At 35.9% G+C, this 27,446-nt stretch overlaps 1 protein-coding gene across 24 annotated transcripts in view; it reads left to right on the top strand.

Annotated features, from left to right (window-relative positions):
* Window positions 1–6,470: 6,470 nt before the first annotated feature.
* Window positions 6,471–27,446, top strand: part of LOC141376138 (uncharacterized) — a 1,104,960-nt gene continuing 1,083,984 nt past the window's right edge. For 17 of the 24 annotated variants that reach the window (XR_012385411.1, XR_012385412.1, XR_012385406.1 and 14 more), the window contains exon 1: window positions 6,471–6,579. The gene's annotated coding sequence lies outside the window, so the exon portion shown is untranslated. Of the gene's footprint in view, window positions 6,580–24,163; window positions 24,251–27,446 lie in introns of all 24 variants that reach the window. The other 7 variants (XR_012385407.1, XR_012385409.1, XM_073912731.1 and 4 more) reach the window with 1 other exon arrangement.

The raw sequence follows: 27,446 nt of genomic DNA on the forward strand, positions 1-27,446 counted from the left end.
GCCATTTGCCTTTTTCCATCGATCCCGACACGAATAGCTGCCTTTCGACCACAAACAAACACACATATACATACCCGCACAAAAAAGCACATGCGCTCATGGCCAGGGAAGGGGCGGCTTGGGAAGGAGCCCTCAGGGAAAACAGCATGTTGGGTTTTAAAATAGCCGAAAGGAATGAGAGGGAAGGGCCAGAAACGGACCAAAGGAAGGGCACGTCTAACAGAGTCCTGACTAAACCAACTTCTCCAGCCTGCCTGTCTCAGTTGATGAAGCTCAGATGTGCTCTGAGTTGAAATTAGGCCCCTTAATCTGGAAGGAAAGCAGTAGACGTGGGTTAGCAAGCATACCAGATGAGAACGAGCAGAGGCTAAATGTAGTAAATTGCATGAAATGGGATCTTTCGGGCTCAAATTGTGGGAGGTTTCTGGAGGGGAAAACCAAAAAAAGAAGAAGAGAAAAACACATTATGATCGATGGAGGTCACAAGTGGACCTAGCTTGCGCTTTAGAGAGGAAGTCACCAAGCAGAGGCCAGCGTATCCCATAACCAGCAACTCCCAGAAGATTTACGTGTGTCGTTATTTGTGAGCAATGCCAGCCTGTAGATGGTCAAACCCATTTGTTTTTTTGTTTTTCTCACATTAAAATCGCTCACCTACGGTGGACTTTGAGAGATGTCCACTGGCTGACTGTGGACTTCCACAGTGGCACATTACCTGTTCATCCATATTGTTTTCACTTGTTCATGGAGGTTCTTGAATCTCACCGAGAAGCCAAGCCTTGTGTGATCGGAGCTTTGTGCCTCTGTAAGAGGCCACAAAATCTGCAAATATGCAATTTTTATTTATTTTTATAACAATTGAGAAAAAAAAAGATGATATACGTTCACCTATGGAAAAGTGTTCTTAACCACTGAAAATTAAATGATACAATACAGCATACGAAAACACTACAACCCCGGTGTGTTATTATTATTATTATTATTACTTTATTTTTTACTTTGTGCTGTAGGTTCGAGGTAAACTGTGAAACATGAACACTTTTACACACACACACACTTACATACATATTGAAGACTGAGCAGTTTTAAACTCTAAAACACACACACACACAAACATACATACACACACAGATACTACAAAAAACTACAAACATGTTGCTGTTTGGTTGCTGTCCCATATGGGCTAAATATGACAATCTCCTTAGTTTCTTCGAATCCGAAGACACTTTCCCGGCAAGCAGGTTGCAAACGTTCCCGTAACATTTTAGGAGCGGTAGGACTTAACTAGTAGCGTAAGATGTTGCACCGATGTGGGCGGAAGGTTTGCGCAAAAGCAGGGACAAGTGTCTTCGGGCCACTGTAAAATGCCTTGCTTGTATGGTCACCCTGAGTTCACAAGACTCTAGTTTTTGCACCGTACATCTGTAGGTAAGAGGCTGTAAATATGTTATTGTTTGTATTGTATATGGATCCCCGGTTGTTACGATAGCCTTATTCTCACATTTCTAGCAAATAAAAAAAAAGTTAAGGAAAAAAAAACATGAATCACTTCAGTTAAGAGAGCATACTAATTTTTTTGGTAAATAACTTGTGTAAATATTGACGACGAACCCAATAAATCGTTTTTTATAAACTCTTAAGTAAGATGTTTTGTATAGAATTGGAATTTTTTGCTATGTATTTTAGCTAGCACTCGTCAGACCCCTCCCACTCAACCCTTTTGCACTGTTCCCAATGGCGATCTGGTATAAAAATGAAAATGAGATAGAGAATTGCCAAACTGACTGCTTGCTGCATATTTGTGCCATACGTGTGTACCATAGATATTTATTTAATTAGTTCTTTTCGTTTCTTCTTTGTTTGTTTCTGTTGGATTTTTTTCTACCCATTTTGTACGCAACCTCAGTATTACCATTTGAGTTTTTATCCCCCCGACCTCTCCATCTCCTGTAATCTTTCTGTTGATATCGTTTCCCGATGCGCCCGTTTTCTCTCGCAGTAAGATCTGGTCAGGACGTGCAAACCTTATACAAGTCATAGAAATGAAATGGCACACATTCCACCAGTCTGTTACAAACTGAAAATGTTTTTCAATAAAATGTTTTTCCTATGGAACTTTCACTTCTCCTTTATGTTTATTCCATTGGGCTTTGTCCATTTATAATTACGCCAAATCTCCTACCATAAACGTTGGCTGTGATTCATGAATGAAAGCCTGCCCAGACACATTTGAGCCTGGTTCACAAGTTGTTAACAATATTCTTGTTCAGCTTTTGATCGTTCTGCTTAACCACAAACATACTAAAGTCTAGAGGGCTTCATGTGCTCAAGTATTACCATCAGGCTAGGCATGAGTATCAACTTGACTCTGATTCATTTGGGCATGTTTTCAATAGTATTAATGTATCACTTGACTGAAAATTATAAATCCAGAAACTCCAGTTAAAAAGACTATATTAATTGTGTGCATTTTTCTAGTACACCTGTATTTGTATAGCACTTTTCACAATAAATATTGTTCGAAAGCAGCTTTGCAAAAGGTGTTATTAGTTTATCATATTACAGTTAATCTTAAGTGATAAAATATAACATACTTTTTCAAAAAGGTGATTTTCTGTTTTTGTAATTGAGTATTTTGAAACTATTTAAAACTGATGAATGAATACTTTACAAACTATCCATTGTTATGTGACATGAGCAGGGCCAGACAGAATCTGCTACATTTTTTGCTGTTTCTTTGCAGAAAGTTGTAAAATATCTGCAGATTTATGCAGAATGATTTTGAGAGTCTATAAACTATATAAAAAAATAAAACATTTTAATTATTTAAACACTTTTATGTAAGGTTTACAATGCAAATCCAATTAGATCTACTTGTTTGGTAGATCTAGAAGCAAGTCTCTCAAATAATAAATGTACTTAATGACAGAAAAAAATTACTTTACAAACTTTATTGGAAATACTTCTATGAATTTGCATATTATTCAATAGTATTACTGAAATTAATATAAACACTGAAGAATTATGTACACACATTTGCATAAGTAAATAAATAGACTCGATGGCCTGAAAAATTTGGAAATCTGCGATTACTGCACATGTACATTCTGTGTGGGCCTAAATATGAGTTATTCATTCATTATTAGGACACATTTTAATTCATAAGAAAGGTAAAACGGTTGTAAATTGGACCACATTGGTTTAGCTGTACATATAAAATACACTTTAAAGCATGGGGTCATAAGACATGTTCAAGAATCGAACTTCAAGGGCTACTCAGTATATTTTTGATTTACAAAAATAGCCAGTTCCCAAAAAAAAAAAAAAAAAAGGACTACACTGGATGCACGGTATATGTCAAATTAATTAAAAGAAATACAGCTTCTGTGGTCAGGATTGAAAATATATTTAGACCGCTTTAAGGTTTATGAGTCGTGTTCATGAATCGAACCATGCAGTATGTTTTTGATTCACTAAACATTACATTGTAAACGAGTTCAAGAAATGGGGAATAGTAACCAAATAATTTGGATTCACTAAAAAGAATCAGCTCATAAATCATGGAATTGACTATGTTGGCTGTGCTGACTGTTTTTGATTCACTAAAAATAACCTTGTCAAATGATTGATTTTGTTGTAAGAACATGCATGTGCTGTATAATATAAATGAATTAAAACAAAGCATAGGTTCATAATTAAAGCATTTAAATTATACTTTAAAAAAACTATACATATTTTTAAAGCGCTGTCGCCTCACAGCAAGAAGCTTGCTGATTCGAGCCTCGGCTTGGTCAGTTGGCATTTTCTGTGTGGAGTTTGCATGTTCGCTTTGTGTTGGCGTGGGTTTCCTCCTGGTGCTCCTGTTTCCCTCACAGTCCAAAGACATGCGTTACAGGTGAATTAGGTAAGCTAAAACTGTCTGTAGTGTATGTGTGTAAATGAAAGTGTATGGATGTTTGCCAGTGATGGGATACAGCTGGAAGGGAGTCCGTTGCATAAAACATATGCAGGATAAGTTGGCGGTTCATTCCCCTGTGGCGATCCCTAATTAATAAAAAGACTGTGCCAAAAAGAAAATGAATGAATGAATATTTTTGAAGCAGTACACTTTATTGCTTTACTAAAAATCTATTAAAATATTATTTATTACATTCACAATTGTACTTAAGTACTGCTTAAGTTTACTTTTAATTAGTGCACTTTATAGTTCATATCTTTGTTTATAACTAAAATGAGATACTTAAAATGTACTTTTATTTAAGTAAATTTTTAGTGCACTCCCTTTTTTTACCTGGGTAATTGAACAGCACAGGCTCCATTTGTTTAGTTATGTTTTTGATTCACTGGAAGTAACCTCTTCAGAACCTCAATTTGTTTTGGACTACACAAGGTTACAGAAGAATTTCTGCTGCTCTGAAAGTTTCATTGAGCACAGCAGCCTCCATCATTCGTAAGGGGAAGATGTTTGGAACCACCAGGACTCTTCCTAGAGCTGGCCGGCCATCTAAGCTGAGTGATCGGGGCAAAGAGCCTTATTCAGGGAGGTGATCAATAACCCGGTGTTCACTCTGTCTGAGTTCTTCTGTGGAGTTCTTCTGTCTTCTTTGGATCTGGCCCAGCCAGAGCCCAGATCCAAATCTTATTGAACATCTCTGGAGAGATCTGAAAATGGCTGTACACCATCACTTCCCATCCAACCTGATAAAGCTTGAGCAGTACTCCAACGAGAAATGTGGGCAAAAATTCCCAAAGACACATTGTCATTATGAGGTATGTAGAATTTGAGGAAATAAAGGATTTAAATCCATTTTGAAATAGGGCTGTAGCAAAAACAAATTTAGAAAAAGTGAAGCAATATCAATACTTTCCGGATGCACTGTAAAGCGTTTTTCTGATCTCATTTAATTTGGACTAATTGGGGTAAATGCTATGTTCTTCACAGTTGAAGATTTAAAACCACTATATAAACCAACATGTGAAACATTTGAAAACGTAATATCTTGAAATTTTAGAACACAATTAATCAATCATTTTTATTGTTGTTGTAGTTTTTAGTGTCAGCTATCAAATGACAACACCTCAGGCTGAATGTTATAGTCATTTTTTTTCATGTCCTTTGTTGTCATTATTTAAGGCAAAGTTCACTCTATGTGTACCATATGTGTATTTTAGCATTTAAGTGGAAACAAAAGAGGAAGCGGGGGATTATGGAAGTGTGTTCCTTCTCTCTCCTCAAGTTTATCTGAAGATCATCGTTCAGGCTGAACAAACATTCACTTCTTTGACTGCATGCTGGGTTTTGTCGTCCTGCTCTCTTTCTTGTTTTTCCATGTTGTGAATCGGTGTAGGATCTGCATGGTGGTCTCCCCAGAGCACTTCCTTCCAGCACTCAGGAGAGCTTCTTCACCGCTCTTCTACACATTCTTCCATATCTTTTACTGCTTTTGAAGTAAAAAATGCTAGAAAACGAATCAAAGAGGTCTTTATGAGAATGAGAATGAGTGTTTTTACTTTTGTGAAGCATGAAGCACAATTTTCAAGAGGTTATGAGTTGAAGGTTCATTTATAGTTAGTCTCTCAAAACAATGACTAGCAGAAGCCACTGGAAATCCAATCTATGTGTCACACAAACAAGATGAAACATGATTTAAGCATCTTGTTCCATGGTGAAACAGAGATTAGCTGTGGCATTGTTTGAACAGTTCTTGTTAAACCACATTTTTAGTCATTTAGCATAACTACAAATATGGATCTACTTTGGAAACTTGAGTAAACCTGTTGCCTAAAATTGAGCAAGTATAGCTTTTTATCACATGCTAGCATGTTAGCGCTGACCGCTTAGCTTATAGAGATAGGTGAACTTAGAAAACTTGAGTGTGGGTAAATTAGATTTATGAGCTATATTTAGGTTTGTAAGGGAAGCTATGCTGAGGCGTTTATGTAATAGTCTTTAATGTTATTTTGAGATAAAAAGTGTTTGTGAAAAAAAAGGCAAAAAATAAATCATTCACATCAAATTAAATTAAGTTAATCAAGTTAAATCATATCAACAAAAAAAGAAGTTAAAGCAATATAAAAACATTTTGTAGTGATGATTTATTGATCAGATCATTTTCCAGTGTAGCCTACTTATTTATTTTATATACTTATTTAAATTCCATTAGATTTTCGATCTGCTACATTGTGTTTTTTAAGGTTGTAAAAGCCCACATTTGTAGTTTATATAATAATAATAATAATAATAATAATAATAATAATAATAATAATAATAATAATAATAATAATAATAATAATCTGTTTTTGTATTAACAACTTACAACTTTAGGTTAGACATAAAATCCATGAGTAACATATTTATCATAAAACGGGATCGTGAATCTTTATTATTTACTGCCACAGTCACGTCCACTCCGCGTGTGCGCGCCTAATGCAAAACGGATTTCGGACAAAAGGAGAGGGACAGTAAGCAAAGCAGCACAAAAGAAGCAAGAACGGAAAGGGCGCGAAAAAACAAGGCTCTCCACGAGGAAGGAGCAGCTTGTAGGAAAAGTATTGACCTGTTCAACGCTTCAAGTGAGGGTAAGTTTCATCATCTTTTGTAATGTGTTCGTCAGTTTAATGCGAGCTGCTTACAACTGTTAACAAACACCTCAAAAGCATATCCCAGAGTAGTGTGTTTTAGTTACATTAGTAACATTAAAAATCGTTGTGTGGTTATCATGGTACATTCTGTAGCCTTTAAAACAAAACCATTTTAAAAATAAAAGCAGCCCACCTGTGTGACTGAAACGTTTGTCTCCCTATTTTGCACATTTAGATGGTCAACTGTTAGTATCTAGAGCAGCAATCACAATTTTAGCTGGAAGTTAGATGACAGGGCGGATATGAAAGGTTTATTTGTTATATTGTATTTGTATGAAATATATTATTATTAATTTTTTGGTATTTGAAAAGTGGGTTTCCATGACTTTTGGATGTATGGAATGCCAGTGGGAGACTAGCATGAAATTGTGTTTCAGTTTGGCCCTACATACTGTAGAAGAGCACAATTCTGAAGATGTGAATAGCTCAAATTAAAGTGCCTTAGTGGCTGTTGTTAATATTTAATTTTTTTATTTCCATATGGGTTTTTAAAAAAAATTCAGTTAAACTATTTTTTTTTTATTGTAAGCTTGAAGGAGAACCACAACAACTTGCAGTCTTGATTTTGATTTTAATACAGAAGACAAAGATACAACTTAAAAACATCAATGAGAAAAATAACTACAGTTAGATAAAGCTTTGAATGACATAACACATTACTGACTGTAACAAAGCAAAATAATTATGTGTCTGGTCGGCCATATTTGTTAAACTGACTCTAAATATAATCTATAGAGAAACATATTTAAAGTTGCAAAACCCGCATGGCAAAATACTACAGTAGTTTTGTAAATACTATTGTTTGATTTTATATATTATATACCAGGGGTTCTCAGTCTCGGTCCTGGAGGTCCAATATCCTGCAGAACTTAGCATTTATATCTAGTTCACTTATATCACACATTTCTCACTGAAACTCTAATTGAGTTCAGTAGTGTAAAGTAACTAATTACAAATACTCAAATTACTGTGATTGAGTCGTTTTTCTCAGGAATTGTAACTTTCTCAGCATTTCTAACAAACAGTACTTTTACTTTCCCTTGAGTACATTTTTAGTGCAGTTTTTTTTACTTTTACTCCACTTCTTTTCTTCACCTGCAGTCACTAATTCATTTTTTCTGTCCTGTGATTCCTGTCCAATCAAATCACACATAGAAGGTAAATCGCCTCATAATGGACTACCTGAAGACATGGGTGCTTTATAATTGCAGCACACTGTTTGGAAACATAAAAATGTCCAGGAAGATGTCCATAATCTTTACACGCATTGACCCAGAGACACATTAGATACATTTCACTGATGAGAAGATCACAGATGTTTACTGTATGATGACCGAAATAGCCTTAAACACCCAGCAGGCACAGGATTTCAACATGACGTCAGATTGATGTTGTACTCCATCGTCGTGTGGACATTGCATGTTGTTTGGAATGAAAAATGGGGTTGACGTCAGAACTCAACGTCAGGCCAACGTCAATGTCCAACGTCCAACCTAAAACCAATCAAATATCAACATCTAATGATGTTGCTGCTTGATGTTGTATGGATGGTACCACTATTACATCTATCAGATGTTGGATTTTGGTTGCCATACCTGACGAATAAATGTCAGTATTTGACGTCAATATGACGTTGGTTTAAGAAGTTAGATTTTGGTCATTTTTCAACACAACCTAAAATCAATCAAATTATTATTGGACATCAAAGTAAGATCGTCCTTAGATGCTGACTAGACATTAAATTTTGGTCACCTGACATCACAATATAAATCTAACCTAATATAACGTCTTATGACGTTGTGTACCTGCTGGGCAATAATTAAATTAAACTGCACACCAGAATGTTACGTTTACACAAACACATGCACAAATTACATGTAACTGCATCAGCTTTTCACAGCGTAATGCTCACTACTCTTGAGCACTTTTAAAAGGGCCACTTTTTACTCATACTGGTACTTTTACATTAGTATGATCTTTTAGTACTGTTTCTGTACAGCATCACTGGGAAATGTACTTTTCTGTCTGAATTCAGCCATCAGACATGATTGTTTTAAAATATGTTGAATTAATCAGAACAGATGTGTTCTACAAAAGCATATATAATTGATTAACAACCTCAGAGCTCACACCGGGGCTGTCTTTCAAACTTTAAACCAGTTATTGTTAAAAATCAATTTCCCTATGGAGAAAATGAATGGAGATTTTTGACTTCCGGAGTTGGAGTTTTATTGTCTTTAGTCACGTCATGGTGTAAACATGGTGTAAAGCTTTGAGAGAGCTTGAAGTCTCTAGAGATCCACTCGAAATAATCTCTGCCGATTACTGCGACTAGCACGCTTTTAGAGGAGCCACATGTCGCCATTGAACTCTTTGTTCCAGTCTCGGTGGGAAAGAGCACAGAGCAAACATCAAACCGAGTGAAACATAATAATGTTATTGTTTTAAAACGCTGATTCTGTCTTTGTATAGGATTATCACTAAGGATTTGCCATTCAAGGAGTGTCTAGTTCGCTTATCACTGGATGTGTTGATAGTTCAGGACCTAAATGTAGATCTGGGATGGATGCGAATTGAGAAACAATGAGCGTATTGTTTTCAAGAGAACCAGAGGTGCAGCGCGGTCAACATTTGTGAAATCGAAGCACATTATTTGTAATATCATACGAATATGCTGTGTGATTCAACTTGAAAGCTTATCTGTACACATGTGGTTCATGACTAAATTGTTTGTCAGTGTTTACACTAAACACACATAGACAATGTCGAAATTCCCATTTGACCAGCATCATCGCTGCATGAGTAATCCGCTGTTTTTGACAACCAAAACTCAACGTAAAATAGTGAGAGAGGAATCAATGGAACAGTTTGGGATGAACCGAGTTTCAGGTCTGGAATGTGGGTGTTCGGCACACCTTTCGGCTTTGCAGGGAACGTGGCTGTCTTTATTTATAGCCATTGGTTGTGTTTCACTTCTCTCTGAATCCTGAGCCTGTTTAACCGCTATTGTGCACCTGGACAGGACAACACGCATAAACAAACGCCCTCCTCTATGGAAGACAAATGTCGAGTGTGTTTAGGCGCGCGGCCTGTATGAGAGGTGAGCAGGGTGTGTTTTGGGTGTGTGTGAATCAGTATTTGCTTTCAGTGAAGTTTCAGGTTAGTCAATGTAAAAAATGATGATCTGTCACTAAAAAATGCTGACACATCAATGTCTGTAACTATGACTAAATAAATACACCAAAATCAATCCCATAGGATCTGAGGAACAGCCCACTATTTGTCAAATTTGTAACTTTGTGCAATTACTTTGTGACCTGAAAAGATTAGCGCTGGTGAATGGTATTATTAAACTGGATGCGACTGGCTTTTTGTAGTCTTTAAATCTGGAGATCAGTGAATATGGTTCATTCATTCATTTAATTGTTTTCCTTCGGCTTAGTCTCTTTATTCATCAGGGGTCGCCACTACAGAATGAACTGCCAACTTATCCAGCATATATTTTACACAGCGGATGCCCTTCCAGTTGCAAGGAAAGAATATGGTGTATTTTAAAAAAATATATTTATAAAAAAAAGCATTAAAACATCACATTTTTAAATTAAATTTAACTTTTTTTGTATTAGCAAGTTTAACATAATTCAATTAACTGTAAAGATATTGCAAATAAATGCCTTTTTTATCCATGAAAATATAGAGGGAAAATGTAATGCAGGTAAACATGAGCAATGTTTCTAACATTGTTAATTTATTCTTAAGAGTTATTTCTTTAGCATTAAATTATTTCTGGTTTAATTATGTGACCCAAATCCTGGAGTAATGCTGCTAAAAATTCAGCTTTGACCTCAGAATAAATGTCATGGTAAATATATTACAAAAAAAGTTATATTAATTGTGAAATAATTGTAAAAATATTTTACAATGTGTGTGACCATTTTAATTTATATATATATATATATATATATATATATATATATATATATATATATATATATATATATATATATATATATTTTTTTTTTTTTTTTTTTTGTTATTTAAACAAATGCAGCCTTAGTTTAGCCTTAAAATTCTGAAATTATTATTAAAATGAATTTTAAAAAATGGCAAAACGGTGGCTCAGTGGTTAAGCATTTTCACCTCACAGCAAGAACGTTAGTTGGCATTTCTGTGTAGAGTTCTCCCTGCATGTTCCCCCTATGTTCGCCTGGATTTCCTCTGGGTGCTCCAGTTTTCCCCACAGTCCAAAGACATGCACTATATGTGAATGAAATAAACTAAATTGTCTGTAGTGTCTAAGTGTGTATGGGTGTTTCCTAGTACTGGGTTGCAGCTAGAAAGGCATCCGCTGTGTAAAACATATGCTGGATAAGTTGGCTGTTCATTCCGCTGGACTAAGAACATGGAAGAAAAAGGAATGAATGTATGATTAAAAAAATATTACAAACTTTTGAATGGTTGTTTATGTTTAAAGATGTAGTCACTCGATATAGAAGAATGTTGTTGTATTTTCTTCTAGTACGCCACAATCTATCCTTTTTTTTAAATACGAACATAATATTTTTTTATGATTTACATATTTCTAAAAACTATATTTCAGGAACAGAGTGCAGATCTATGATACTGATCAACTGTTATTTTAAATCTTTATTTTACCAATCAATCCATTTATCAAAAGAAGTGTTTAATAATTTAAAATGTAATAACGTTTATACGATTTCATATTCATTCATATGTATATATTTTAATAAGTACTAGTCAGAATAAACAAGTACTATCAATGATAATGGAACGTTCACTGAGAAATTTGTTGCTGCTTTTTCAAGCTACTTATTTAAATTTGAACAAATTAATTGTTTTATATTTAGTCCATTTAAAGTCGTAAAAATGGAAAAGTGAACTTAATCAATTGTTGTGGGGACACAATGGAGGAGTTGTGTGGAACCTAGCATTTTTTATTGTTTTATTTTACCCATGGGTGACGCAGTGGCGCAGTAGGTAGTGCTGTCGCCTTATAGCAAGAAGGTCGCTGGTTCGATCCTCGGCTGGGTCAGTTGGCGTTTCTGTGTGGAGTTTGCATGTTGTTCCCGCATTTGTGTGGGTTTCCTCCAGGTCCTCCAGTTTCCCCCACAGTCCAAAGACATGCGGTACAGGTGAATTGGGTAGGCTAAATTGTCCGTAGTGTATGTGTGTAAATGAGTGTGTATTTATGTTTCTCAGGGATGGGTTGCAGCTGGAAGGGCATCCGCTGCGTAAAAACATGCTGGATAAGTTGGCGGTTCATTCTGCTGTGGCGACCCCAGATTAATAAAGGGACCAAGCCGAAAAGAAAATGAATGAATGAATGAATGAATTTTACCCATATGCTGATATTTTATTTCCATAAAATTTATATAAAACTTTACTTGTATATAATAAGGCTTCTATGTAAATAAAATCACTTTGTAAAATTAATTTGATGTCACAATTTAAAAATATTTAATAATATACATTATATTACTTGATCTTAAAATGTGTTCAGAAAAATATTCAGATTTCCTTCCAAAAACACAGCTCCACAGGCTCCAAGTCTAGGCTTATTATGAAACTAAACACCAGTGTTTATCATCCTCATTCCCCCAGTGGCTTCTCTTCTCTTCCTCTGTCACTGACTGTCAAACCACCAAACGTCAAGAGAGTTTCAGCTTACTGAGGCCTATCAATCAAAATGATTGGCAGCTCTCAAGGGGCGTGTCACAAGAGAGACCCCACCCTCTGTCACTGAAGAAGCTTTGAGCTGTCCGTCAAAACACAGCAATTACATCATTTGAGCTAAATGTGACGGAACTTCAGCTGATGTGCGAACACACACACATACACAACAATAATCATAACATTTCATTGAAAAACCCTCGTGAGAGCACCCTACTGCTCAAATAGCGCACAGGACACGCTCTGCCTGTCCGTCCCCCAGCGCAGACACATTCAGGCAGAATTATGCATTTATTAAAATCATTTTTATTTCTAGAATTCCCTCATGTGTGACTAAAGCTGAGGTCGGGATTCAAGGCCACGCTGGGGTTTGAGTGTAAAAGATCTGCATTAACACACTGATTCTCCGCTCATTTGCATTGTTGGAATAACTGTGGTGGATCTTTGCATACATAAATATAAATTGACGAATTAGCTCCTCGCCTCTGTGATTAGATAGTATTAAGGACTTTGATCGTGTGTGGACTTATTCTGTTAAAAGTGACCTGCTGAATTCTTACTCTCAATCTGCGTATATATCTCTTCACACATATACTCACTATTTATCATATGAAAATGCAGTTAGTTCATATAAAAGTGAAATATAGCTAACTGTGTGCAATCATTTAAACTGCATGATTCACTTAGAAAACTGTATTTTAAGTTAAACAAATTCATTTCTCTCTGAGAAATTTGATTTGATTTTTGTTTTTTTGTCACATCTGCAGGTCTGAACTTAAGACCATAATGATGATTTATTGACAAATGATACAATAAAGCCAAACATCAGCACTATTTAGGTGAGATTAGTTTTGCAAATTTGTTTGAGTAATCATATGAGCAGAGAAAATGTGTGATTTTATGTGATGATTCAGATGAGATTGGGATCATGAGATGGGAGTGACCGTCTGGATGTGAATGTTATGGAAGATCTTCACAAAATCTACCTAGTTTATGATTTTTTTCACTTTTTGGACTTGAATATGGATTTTTGAAAACTGACAGTGATGCCACTGCAACACAATTTGAAACTATTTGTTAATTTGTTTATTGATTTTATTATAGAATAGTTTTCAGTATATATAAATATTATTTTTTCCATTAATTTTACATATTAAATTAGTTTCAAATTAAATATACAGATTATTTCAAAGGAAATAGAAGTTTTTATTTATATAAAAACCTTTAAAATAATAGAAAATTTGATAGAATGTTCACAAACAACATCACATTTAGACTTAATTCACGAGTTCACACTTGCATTCGTTTAAGTATAAAGCGTATTTGGCGTGCTGTCCGGGGGGAGGGCTCTGAGCTCGAGGAGACACCCCAACTCGAATTATTCCCCTTATAAGGAAACAAAGAGGAGTTGGGATTCGAGCGAAGTATCTAGCCCGGCCCCAGAGCGCTCCCCCCGGGAATGAAATGCAAGAGGTGAGGTGACGGGGTGGTGGAGGGATGCTGAAGTCGTGAGATGCTGCAGGTAAGACAGCTTTGGTATATATAGGCGTTGCTCAGAAACTGATTTGATGATGGGATAATTGTCAATGACGTATTCGATACTGAAACTTCTGCGCATGCTCCTCCCGAAATTTGTTTACAAACATCACTTAAAACTGTTAACAGATAAACAGAATTAAGAGTTTTAAAAAAGAAAAGTCAAACAAAAAAGGAAATATTCAAACTGCTAAAAAATAGAAATTTTACTTAAGATGAATACTGGATAAATGGAATCTTTAAGCCCATAAACACTTTCTTGAGCCACAGCCAATAGGAGCACTAGTAGAGCTCACGTGATCCTCTCTCAACTCGCTCTGAGGCCAGTTGTTTTCTCCGTGCTGTAGACCTACACAGACCTGCGTTTGCAGTTGGTCACCACCTAGAGTGACAGGCAGCTACAAAGTCGCTGCTAAGTGTGAATGAGGCAGAATTTATTGTCATATGCACAAGTACTATAAAAAAGTCTAAATACAACAATACAATAGACATCAGTGCTTTGCACAAAAAATAATTATAATTAATAATAGATACATAAGGGTGACACAGTGGCTCAGCGGTTAGCACTCTCACCTCACAGCAGGAAGGGTGCTGGTTCAAGTCTTAAGTTGGGTCAGTTGCTGTTTATTTGTGAAGTTTGCATGTTCTCCTCTTGTTCTCATTGGTTTCCTCCGGTTGCTCTGATTTTCCCCACTAAAGACATGCGCAATAAATTAATTGAATAAACTAAACTGGCTGTAGTGTATGAGTGCATGTGTGTATGGGTGTTTCCCAGTTCTGGATTGCAGCTGAAAGGGCATCCGCTGCGCAAAACATGCTGGAATACATGACGGTCCATTCCGCTGTGTCGACCCCTGATAAATTAAGGACTTTAGGTCAAAGGAAAATTATTGAATACATAAATACATAAATATTAATATTAATAATAATATTAAATGCACTAAATAGAAACTATGAAATAGAAACTTTTGCATTATGTGTATAACAGTGAAAGGAAGGAATTAGGTTCAGTTTCTGTGATCAGACTCTCCTTATTGATTTCATTTTCTTTCTTATGAGGAATGGAATGCCAGCAGTGCTTGAACCACCATCTGCTACTTTACACTCAAACTTGGCAGAAAGGTCTAAATCCATAATGAAGGTGAACCGGGCAGCTCTATTATCTATATAGATTTACTATCCCTACTATCTACTATCTATATAGATTTCTGACATTCTGAGAGAAATGTTCAATTCAACAGGGTAGGAAAAAATCTGATGGGTGTCAAACTCAAATGTACTTGACCTCCTCAGGGCTTAATTACTCATTTCAGGAAATACACCTGCATGATAAAAATAAAAAATGCCAGCAAAGCAATTGATCATTGACACATTAAAGAGGGAAATACTGTGTTTAATAAAAGTCACATTTTCTGAATATCTTGCTTCTTTTTTATGTCTGATCTCTGCTTTAACAGTTAAAACCTGTAAATTTCTTTTCATTCCAAGTACTGCTTTTTTATCAGTCCTGTTATTGCGGTCTGTCCATGACTATGCAATTTCTGCGATGTGTTTTGTGCTTGAGAAGTGTTGATTCATTTATGTTTCTTACTGAAAGAATGACACCCGCTTTGTTCATGGTCATCTTAAGTTGAGTTAGATTAAACGTCCAGTCTCTCCCTAAAAAAAAATGTTTCCAGTTGTTTCCTCCCGTCTGCAAGAGTTGAGTCATGGTCAGACTACAGTACTTCAGAATGTGGAGTTGGTCATGAGAGAGCAAAATTAAGGAGTCAATTCTATTGAGAAATAACACACTTAATAGGTCATTGAAGGACAGTCAAATAGCTTTACTGTAGCCCATTTTCTTTATTTTATTTTGTTAAAATGCTAATTGAATAAAATATAACATTATTTAATTTGAGGTTAAAATGAGTAATTAAGCCCTGAGGAGGTCAAGTACATTTGAGGTTGACACCCATCATATTTTTTCTCTTTAAATTTCAATTTGTAATTAAAAGAATATTTTCCTATAACATATAAAGCTACTAAATTTGGACAGTTATCGTAAGTTATTTTGTTACATAAGCTTCAGATTTGGCTTCAGTACTGACTTATCTAATATGCACAAATATAATATTTTAATGCATCCCAAAGACAATATGAATTTAAATGAAGGATTTGTGAGGGATGTACTCATACATGCTGAGAACTGTATGGATTAAAATAGAGTAAGAGGTATGTTTTACATTGTACTTTATTTTTCCATCAGGAAAACAGCATTATGCCGGATATTTTAATGTGACTTTAGGATCACAAGCATATCTGTGACCAAAAGCTCTTTTGAGTTCACCGTGTTTTGTTCCTCCAAATTATTTTCTTTTTGTACTCCCTACAGTACTGTTAATATTAAATATACATCCATATAATTGCTTATTTAATGTTTTTGGGGTTATTAGTTTTCTACTTTTAACATTCAAAAAACTAACTCTGAGGAGAATGATGCTGCCTCATTATACCCAATTAAAATATGTTTTACAGTTTTATTACTCATTTGTTGTTTTACAGTTTAACAGAGAAGTTGTTACTATGATTCATACAATGCATCATGGGGCATATCAAACTTAATAGGTGAAAGTAAAAAAGGCCAAATTTCCTAGCTGGGAAAGCTTGTTTTATTTTAGCTTTTTTAAAATTAATAATGTAATTTAGTATAATTTTAGAAACACAAGTACAATTGTTAAACTTTTATCAAATCTGTATGTTAAACAAATGTTTCCTCGGCAAGCATACAGGATGACGTCATCATTCTCTGGTTAACAAATCCTTAAAATCGATATTTAACATAAGCACTTCCATTCATTCTGTATTTGAATTCACCTTTTAGTCTGCTAACCAGTTTGATTTTTCTGAAGCTTGATACTTTGAACCTTTAACTGAATTTTTCTCACATTCTTGTTGTGATGGACATCACTATCATACTCCTGTCACACTTCTGTCAGTCTGTCATCTCATGGCAGCTCATCTGAAGACAATCAGAGACAGAGAGGAACGGAGCAAGGGAATGCACTGAAAGATGAGTGTGAGAGGAGGAGAGGAGAACAATGCCAGGGCTGTTGGGTAAAGATTCACAGAACAGGACATTAGCCAGGAAAAGAGAGTCTGGGAGAGAGAGAATGCTGAAGATGATGGTACTAGATTACACACTAATGGAATGAAAGGACACCTGTGGAAGATCCAATCTGCATGTGGGAAAGCAATGGTGTAGGATTCAATTATAATGCAGGATTACATTAAATCTGATTGCTAGTGGTATAAACACAATCGATACTGTAGAAAGGTTTTTATGTTTCTAACTTAATTAAGCTCGTTTTGTTAAATGACCTTCATCATGCAGTACATTGTCACTTAAATTCACATTTGCATCTAAATGCATTTAAACTGGCATGTAAGATTATAATTTCATTTTACAGTAAATTTCACACAATGTAGACAACGTGTTATTTTATTTGTCAGGTTAAAAACATTGTAGTTTTCAAGGAGACAAAAATGTATTTATTAAAGTTTGCATTTTCAAATCTGTTGTTGAAAGATTGTCTTTTGAGGTCCATAAAATGTAAATGAGAAGCCAAACTTTAAATATAAAAGTTAGTGGTGTAACGGATCACAGATCTCTCGTTTGGATCACATTATACCTTTTTAGTCACCGATCGGACCATTTTTCGCATCAGCCAAAAAAGGAGGTAACAAATGCAATTTGCTTTCCAATTATTTCAAAAACCGTACTGCAAATATAAAATATGGAACAAACTGTGCTTTAAGCATCTTCACTGTTTGAAAAACACTTTAGCTTCAAAAATCCTTCAGTCAAGAGCAGCGAGGGATTTTCTCTTTTTGTTGTTTGATTAATGATAAAACAGGCGGCAGTAGGAATTGGGCGTTGTCACTTTAATGATTTCTCTTTCATGTGTCTTTTGATTCTCAACTCGTTTGTTTATTACACAAATGAGAGATACTATGAATAATCACTAAACACCGTGTTTTGACACCTATTTGACCATTAAAGCACTCACGTTAAGATGACTTTAGATGTTTGTGCTCTGCTCGTCCCAGTGTGCTAATAAGACCGAATGCTGACCGCATGCTTCTGACTGTGTGTGCACACCGTACACAGTCAGAAGCATGCGGTCTTTCGCGCTTTTAAGAGCAACAAATATGTACAACTGAAAGGGGGCGGTATATGATGCAATAATCGTTTATCTCGATTAATGGTCTTTCATAATCGTTAGAAGCCAAAATCGAAATCGTATTTTCTATTAATTGCACAGCCCTAATCATATGTGCTCCAAACTGTGGGTTGTGATCTGTACAATCAACCGTGATCCGTTACACCCCTAATAAAAGTTGTCTGATTTTAGATGGTGTAGTGTTCTGCAGGTTTTTTTGTTAGACAAGTTGGTGGCAACAAGTTCATCGCTGAATTAATTCAACCGAATTGAATGAGTCATTGAATCATTAGTCTCAGTCTCATCCTGTGGACCATTGGTCTAATGCTGATGGTACACTTGACTGGAAACACTTGGGTTTTGTAGTTTGAAGTTGTTCTTTGATTGGTGGAATTTCGACAGGATGCTGTAGAGGTGTGTGTGTGTTTGTGTGTTACGTTTTTAGCACTACATCTGGAAATTATACAGAGATGTCATCCTTAAATCAGTGACAATGAACATTAATTAAAACAAATGACTAAATACTGGATTCTTAAATCTTTTATATTCATATGCATAAAATGAACAATTCACTCCCGGAGATAAATTGTTCCTCATGAATTACATGAAAGATTTGTTTCAAATGAAATATTTTTAAAGAAAAGACTCCTCACTAGTGATAAACTATTGAGAAGACATCTAAGAGTTTGCTTGAGGGACTTAGTGTAATCTAAAAGAGATATTTTCACTTATTTGAAGACTACATTTTGCAAGAATCTTATTTTCCAAGCCTGGCTGTTTTTTTTCTGATTTTTGAAGCTTTCCCTTAAGACCCAGTTCGGCTAGTTGTTTGACCTCTAACATCTATTAGATGAAAGATAAAGTTAAATACCTGAACAAGAAGGGGATTTCACATATATCTCCGCATATGTGAGCAAAAAAGAAACAGATGCTGACATGGCATTTGGATGATTTAGTCTTGTGTTTGGTTCTCCAGAACCGTCTCTTGGAGTTAAAAATGAAAAGATACTTTTATCGGAGATGTTTCTTTAGTATCCCGTGCATGTCATTGTACAGTGTATGTAATGCTATATTCTTTGTTCAGAATTTCAGATGCTTGCTGTTTTAGTGTTAATGTATGCATTAATGGATACACCCTCCAAAATTATTTCATGCACACAAATTTGTTATTACTTTTTTGCTTTTAAAATAGTTGATTCCATAAGTTTGAGTTAAAGAAAACAGTCACACTTTATTTTAAGGTACAATTCTTGCTATTAATAAACCCCTAACTATGAATTTTAGCTCCATAAACTACTAATATGCTGCTTATTAATAGTTAGTAAAGTAGTAGCTGGGTTTAGGTGTCAGGTAATGAGGGATGTAGAACACGATCATATACTTTATAAATAGTAATAAACAACCAGCATCTTAATAATAGGCAGGTAATAAGCCATTAGTTAACAGTGGGAATTAGTATTTAAAACTAAAGCGTAACATATGATGCTTTAGGAGACTGATGCACTATTGTTGTTGAAAGCATTGAAGTGTTTGTGAGTTGATGAGTATGATTTACTGGTTGAGCAGACTGATATTGTGGGACATTTCCGTGGCTTTTCATATAACACAACACAAAACAAAACATGATTAGTTGCTTCACTTGGTAGTTAAAAGGCCTCTAAAGTGGATCTTGACCATTCAAAAACGGCTAAGATCTTCTGCCGTCAATATGAAAGTCTGCACACACAAGACTATTGAATCATTTACTGCTGTTTATTCAAGAACACTGATTCATTCGGAATAAAATGTCACTGCTACATTGATTTGATGAGATGATCGATTTTGCTGCAGAATTTTTTAAATTACGTTTACTAATGGAACAAAAATACACAGAAACAATGTATAAGAGCAACATCTCATCCTCATTTTTACACATTTCTCATATTATTCAATATTGCTCTGTTGTATTTTTGTTTTATTATTTCTCACTTGATTCATTGAGAAGATGCTAGTTTGTTTATATTTGTGTAATCTGTAAATGTCAGTCTTACAATAGGCAGCATTGTTAATGTGCGTGCACACACACATACACACACACACACACAAACAGAAATATACATATGCAAACAGGGGTGAATAGAGACAGATGGAGGAAAGGAGGGGGCGAAAATGATGAATAACTTTACAGTAAAGAGCCGTAATGCCTCCCAGCTTTAGCTTATATTTCAGTGCTTAGATAGCATCTCAAAAGCGCTGAGTTTAATCTATAGGGTCGTATACATTTTCCCTTTATTTCCATCTCGCCAGCGTTATAAATTCAGCTGGAGAAATGCCACCTAATAGCTAAAACGGGTGTTAGCTACATCAGGAGACTTGAGCGGTAAAACTGAAGCAGCTGCTTTTAAATTGACCTTAATGAGACACTGTTACTGACGCATAGAGTCCTGACACGCAACCACACACACACACACACACACACACCTGAAGATGGCTCAAAGTTTCTTATGTGGTGAGCGGATGGCTGCAAAATAAATTTTTATGATTTACAACACAAACTCCTATTTCATACCATGCTCATGGTGCTCTTCTTTCATGTTTAGAGTCAGACGCACACAAATGAGACCCTTGGCTATGTTTCAACTTTGGGTCTTACACCTCTCTTGTTGCCATGGGTACACTTTGGACTGTGGATTCAACCCTAGGAGTGAGTGTGTGTTTGAGTGCATGTGCGTACTTGCATGTGTGTATTTGTGTGTGTGTGTGTGTGTGTGTGTGTGCGTGCCCAGAACCCAGCAGAGATCAGAAGAGCATCACTCTCAAGTTAAGATCGATATCTTACCCCCCGCCCCTCTGAACGTCTACACCTCATCACACAAACACACACACACACACACGCACACACACACACACACACACACACACACACACACACACAAACCAAAAAATTGTTGTCATGAAAATGAATTAATAAGGAAAGAGAAAAAGAAACTGGATGGGTGTAATTGCAATTTATTTCCACTTCAGAGCCTGTGGGGTAAGAGAGAAAGAGAGAGAGAGAAATAAAGAGGGAAATCCTTTAATATTCACAGCCTTGAGATGAGATGAGAGAATACAGCCATACCTTCAGGTCCATGAACATAATGAGCTTTTTATTTCACCCGTGCATGTGTGTGTGTGTGAGAGAGAGAGATTTGTGGTCAGGAATTAGGATCATCCACGTCTGAATGCTTTGCACAGTAATTCATGTGTTCATGGAAGCATCTGTCTTTCTCCTTCCTTCCGTGTAGAAAACTCAAGTTCATTTACAGGACGAGAGTGAAAGAGCTGATGTCATGACACCTGCAGTCTGTCAAACTGTATTCACAGACAGAGTCTTAGGAATTTCACATTTCTACAGAGCGGCTTATTGAACCTTTACAAATTAATTGTTATGTCTCTTCAATATGACATTGAAAGTTGACTTTTTTGATACATGATCCTTACGAATAAATATAATATATATATACACTCACTTTTCACTTTATTAGGTGTCAATGTTGATCATTGACACTGATATCTGATCTAATGATATGGCTGCAACTCAAGTGCATTTAGGCATGTAGAAATGATCAAGATGAGCTGCTGAAGATCAATCTGAGCGTCATGACAATGGGCAAGAACACTAAAAAAATGATTGCATTTATTTAGAGTAAGTGGTTGCAAACAATGTATGGGCTGAATTTAAACAAATTGAATTTACTAATGTTCAACTTAATTTATTTGCTTAAATTTAGCCTGTATAAATAGTTTGTAGCCACTTAACAAAATTGAGTAAATCCAATTTTTTTCAGTGAAAGGTGTTTTAAGTGACTTTGACCGCGGTATGATTGTTAGGATTTCTAGAATCTGGTAATCTACTGGGATTTACACATACAATCAGATCTAGGGTTTGTGGAGAGTGTCCAGAAATAGGAGAAAATATCCAATTAGCAGCAGTTCAGTGTGTGAAAATGTCATGTTCCACATGCTACAACAAAGTCTGGAGTAGTGCATCTGTAGACACAGAACACATCAAACTTGAAGCAGATGAGCTACAGCAGCACAAGAAGAGCGCAGCGCTGACACTCATCTAAGATTCCTCTCGTGTCAGCTAAAAACAGCTGAGGCTGCAACTCGTGTGCTCATAAAATTTGGACATTTGAAATTGCTGCCATGGTGGCACTGTGGCTCAGTGGTTAGCACTGTTGACTTATAGCAAGATGGTTGCTGGTTCAAGTTCCGACTAGTTCAGTTGGCATTTCTGTGTGGAGTTTGCAGGTTTTCACCATGTAAGCGTGGGTTTTCTCCGGGTGCTCTGGTTTCCCGCACAGTCCAAAGACATGAGCTATAGGTGAATTAAATAATATAAAGTGGCCGTAGTGCATGTGTGTGAATGTGAGAGCGTTTCCCAGTACTGGGTTGCAGCTGGAAGGTCATCTGCTGTGTAGAACATATGCTGGATAAGTTGGTAATTCATTCGCTGTTGCGACCCCTGATGAATAAAGGTTCTAAGCTGAAGAAAGATGAATGACTGAATGAAATTGTTGTCTGGTCTTGTAAGTCTTGATGCTACAAAATTAAACAGCATGAAAACATGGAGCTGGGGCTTGTACTGATTAGCTGAAACTGGATTAGCTGGCTAGTCAGTTATGTTTCAGCTTAGTTTACACCAATCTTGGGTTTTAGGTAACATGATAGCAACTCGACTTTAATCACTCTTTGTTGCTATGGTATTATGGAGCAGCTGAGCTGAGCTGAGCTACCTTCATGGTACCAAAAACCCAGCATTGGTGCAAACTTATCTGGCTACCCAGCTAATCTAGCTTCATGGTTACAAAGTTTGATATGCTGTCACATGTTTTCAACAAAGCATCTCCATAACAAAGAATGCCAATCAGCAGAAGTTTTTTGTGTTTATTCTACAAAAGTAGGAAGACTGTGGTCCAATGAGATTTCACAGATGGCATGGCAGCACTGAAAAAAAGGGATTGACAATAGTTATTTGTTGTTGTGGCTGGAAATAACAAAAACAACTTCTGTAACCAACATGGAGTCAAGATTGAAGGACTTTTAATTTTTTAAATGACTGCCAAAATAATATAATTTTTGGTTCCCCAAAGATCCTCACAGGGATCAGTGTTTCTGAAAGAACTGTGTTTCCTTAGTAGAACAGTTTAGAAATCTAAAGAACCTTTACCCCTCTATCGCTATTCTTCATAGAGCCATAGAAAACAATGAAGCATGTACCACCAGCATTAATGAATACAAATGTGTCTCCCTCATACACACGAACACATGCTTATAAAGGTGTGTGCTGTGGCTTTTGTAAATCAATAGAGCAGCGTGTAATATCTCTGACTGCTAATGATCGATCGCTGAGGTCTAGTTATGTTGCATTAGTTTGAGACCTACTGCTGACAGGCGCTTTCAAACTAATCTGGTCTACTGGGAGGTCTTCATCCTTTCAACTTTCATCTCATCGATTGAGCCCATTAAAGCGCACATCCGTTCATTAGTGAAAATGTACTCAACTTATGAATATACTCATTCACAAATTATTGCCTCACATTGGTACATTAACAACAATACAAGGTAAATTGATTGTATGTTGATTTTACTTACAATGAGGAGTTTACTTAAAAATATACACAAATCTTAACATTCTTTTGCAACTACTGTACGTGTCATAGATGATGTCATTAGAATATTAGACTGTGAGATTAGTAGAATAAGTTGACATGTTTGCAAACTACTGAAGACTTAATGACTAATAAAGTGTTAGTAATCATTACGCACATGAAGTAACAAAGTTAGTTGTAGTCAACAGAATGTCTAATAGGGGCCGTCAAAAATAAGGAGTAACCAAACTTTCACTGAGGATCTCGGTTGACATTTTAACCTCTATTGAGCTGTTCTACTGTTCTACTGTCAGTTGTCTGAGTTGGCAGCTGTCTGTCAATGTTACTGACTTACGGTTTATTCCAGAGCTGAATTTGAGTGTGGAATTGGCATGTTGCTAAGTTGACAACACACAATGCAGCTCACTAGCTATTAGAAAAAAAACAATTGTGTAATGTTTGCCCTAATTTTTTCAGCATTGGTTTACTCCTGTGAATGAAAAGCAGAGGAATGGACAGCTGGTAATGAGAGGTCCTCTGTCTCACTCTCCCTTTTTCTCCACAGTGAGTCTTGTTCACTCTTTTCATACCACATCATGGGTTTATTTTTATTCATGGGTAAGAAAGCGGGGACAGAATTGGGAAAGGTATTAGAGCTGGGATTAGAACTCAGGACACTCATATTGATGTTACGTTATATGTCAGTGGACCGACCACATCATGACTTTTATGATACTGCTGTCTTTTTCATCTGCACTTTAAAAAAATTCCACCCTCAGCTGCCAGAACCCCCCACCCCCCCACCCCCCTGTTAAAATAGCAGCCATTAAATTACAGACACATTTACTGTAAAATAACTGATGGTTAATTACAAAAATTTACTGGAAATTTTAATTTATGTTAATTCCTGTAAATTAATGTTCGATATTTTATGGTAAATGTCTGTAATTTAACGGTTATTTTTTGTGGGGTTTTTTTTCCAGCACCCCAGCTGCCGGAAAAAAACCCTGTAAAATAATAGATTTTTTTACAGTATGGCATTATACAATTTAATAATCAGTAACACTTAGTAGTTTAAGTAACAATGGACCCTTTTCACAAGACATATGACATGTTCAATGGTCATCAACATCTTAAATCCTTGAAAGTTTTTAATATTTATTTATTTATTTATTTATTTATTTATTTATTTATTTATGTACCTTATTACTTATTAATTAATTAATTAATTAATTAATCTATTTACTTATATATTTTTAACTGGAACATATGAAAAGATAATCAAGCCTGTCTCAGCATGAATGTTGTTTTTCAGCAGGTTCCTGCTCTGCAAAACATAAAAACATACAAACACCCTTAACATCTCATCCATCAACACATGAGAACAGTACAAACAATCACCAAACATACAACACGAAGAGAGACAGGCTACTATCTCAGTGGCTACAGCAATAGTTGAGCATCAGATGAAGAGCATGGGGTTTTTAAAAAAGTCTCAGAGTTGGTATTGTTTTCACATGTTAAGGGATCTCATTACAGGCTTTTGTGAACACATAAAAGAAAGTTCTCTGTTCATAACAGTTTTTAAAAGCTAAAAGGTAACAGCAACCATCCATTTATTACAGATTTGGTGAAACTTAATGATAATAATACATTTTATTTAAAGTGCCTTTCAAGAAACCCAATGTCACTGTACAACATGTATATATACACAATTCAATAATTTAAAATTGTACAACATATACACAATTCAATAATTTAAAATTAAACGTATAGTATAAAAATAGAGAAAAGGATAAAATACAAGAACATGATACAGAATGTAGTTATAAAAAGTAAGTTATTTTGAACAGATGACTTTTAAGTCTGGGTTTGTAAAACTTGTATTAAGTTTTGGTTCAAAGCACAAAGGGCTGCTGAGGTAGCACTTTAAAAATTGATAATACAGTTTAATCCCAGTGTTTTTAATGTAATTTAGATTAAAAAAAAACTTAATTAAAAAAAATATATATTCTACAACACTAATAATTCTAACTGGTAAAAGAACTGTTAAAAAATAGTTTTTGTGTTGAAGTCATAGTTAGTGGTTAGTGTATAATAATAATTGTACTTTAAAATTGTAATAGTTAAGTATTGTTTATAGCTCTTTAATTATCAGTTTATAGTTTTTTTTTTTAATAATTAATTCCGTGCAATAATCAAATACTGTTAACGAGGCTGGGTTGTCACATTTTATGTATAAATACAGAAAGAAGAAAAAATAGAATAGGTAGATCATTTTTGCTAACTATTAAGTAAGGTACTTACTATGTACATCACCCCCCCCCCCCTCTCTCTCTCTCTCTCTTTTTGTCTCTTGTCTCTCAGCAGCAGCCCTACAGCACACTGTCTACAGGTGGATGAGCTGATCTCATCCTAATATACATTCATCAGTGTGTGTGTGTGTGTGTGTGTGTGTGTGTGTGTGTGTGTGAGTGTGTGTGTGCGTGCATGTGTGGTGAAGAGTGCAATCTCCTCTCATAACAAAGAGAACAAGTCTCCATTGTCTTTTTCATATGGATGGGCTACAGGCTGTTATTTGTGACTGTGTGTGTGCATGTGGTGTGTGTGTATGTGTGTGTGTGTGTGTGTTACTCGTAGCATGCTTTATTCTAGTAGCACTCAAGCTGATGAAAACAATTTTCTCTGTCCTTTTTCACTTCCCCTCTCTCACTCACTCACACACACCACACAGGTATATGATGACAACAGGACAATGCTGAATGTGTGTGTGGAGTTAAACAGCCTGTAGCGGTAAGATAGGACGACATATCTGCTGTCCGACCCAGAACATTCCTGTAATGTAAGAATGACGTCGAACTAGGACACTTCATACACACACACACACACACACACACACACACACACACACACACACACACACACACACACACACACACACACACACAGTGGAAGCTGCATATCTTCAGTGTGTGTCTTTGGGTGTGTGAGTCTCATCAAGCTGGTGGGAGTGTGTGGGAACCTGTCACAATAATCGGAAGAGCGGTGTAACGTTACACCTAACTGCTGTGTAGTAACACACACACACTCTCTCTCTCCCGCACAAATGCACCGTCATCCAAAACCCCAAACACACACTTTCACCCCAGACCCTTCAGGTAGAGCGCCAGTGTCGCATTACGGCGTCTGTGAGAAAACACTCACTAAAGCTGTTTACAGTGCTGAACTCTGATTTACTGCAGCAAAGAGACTGATAGCGGTCTCTCTACTGATGCAGTCACACAAAGGTGTTGGGTATCCAAACAATGCAACTGACTTTTTTACGGATTTTCTGTTAGGAGTCCAGATTCTTGTATAGAGTATGCAGGGTAAGTTTATACAGGCTAACATAAGTGTTTATTTAAAAGTGGTTTAAGTACAGAGAGGCAGGATATTGAGCCTCAGAGGGTAAAGTATAAGGGGAAATTCAAGAGATTTACTTAAAATCTGTGTTGAAAATTATAAAAACATTTAAATGCATATGTAATGTGAGGGAAGGCTGACAACAGTGGTGTGGATCTAAATGCAGGGTTTATTTCAAGAATGGTCAGGCAGGCAACAGTCAACAGGGTCAAACAGATGTATACAGACAATCCAGAGCCATGGTCATTAAAAAGGCGAGTGGTAAGTTGCGGCGGCAAGCAATGTTAACAAACAAACAATGCAAATGGTCAAATCACGGCAAAGCAAGGCAAGGGAAACACATGGAAATGTTCATAAT

Source organism: Danio rerio, chromosome 9, assembly GCF_049306965.1.
Source record: "Danio rerio strain Tuebingen ecotype United States chromosome 9, GRCz12tu, whole genome shotgun sequence".
Taxonomy (NCBI): Eukaryota; Metazoa; Chordata; class Actinopteri; order Cypriniformes; family Danionidae; genus Danio; species Danio rerio.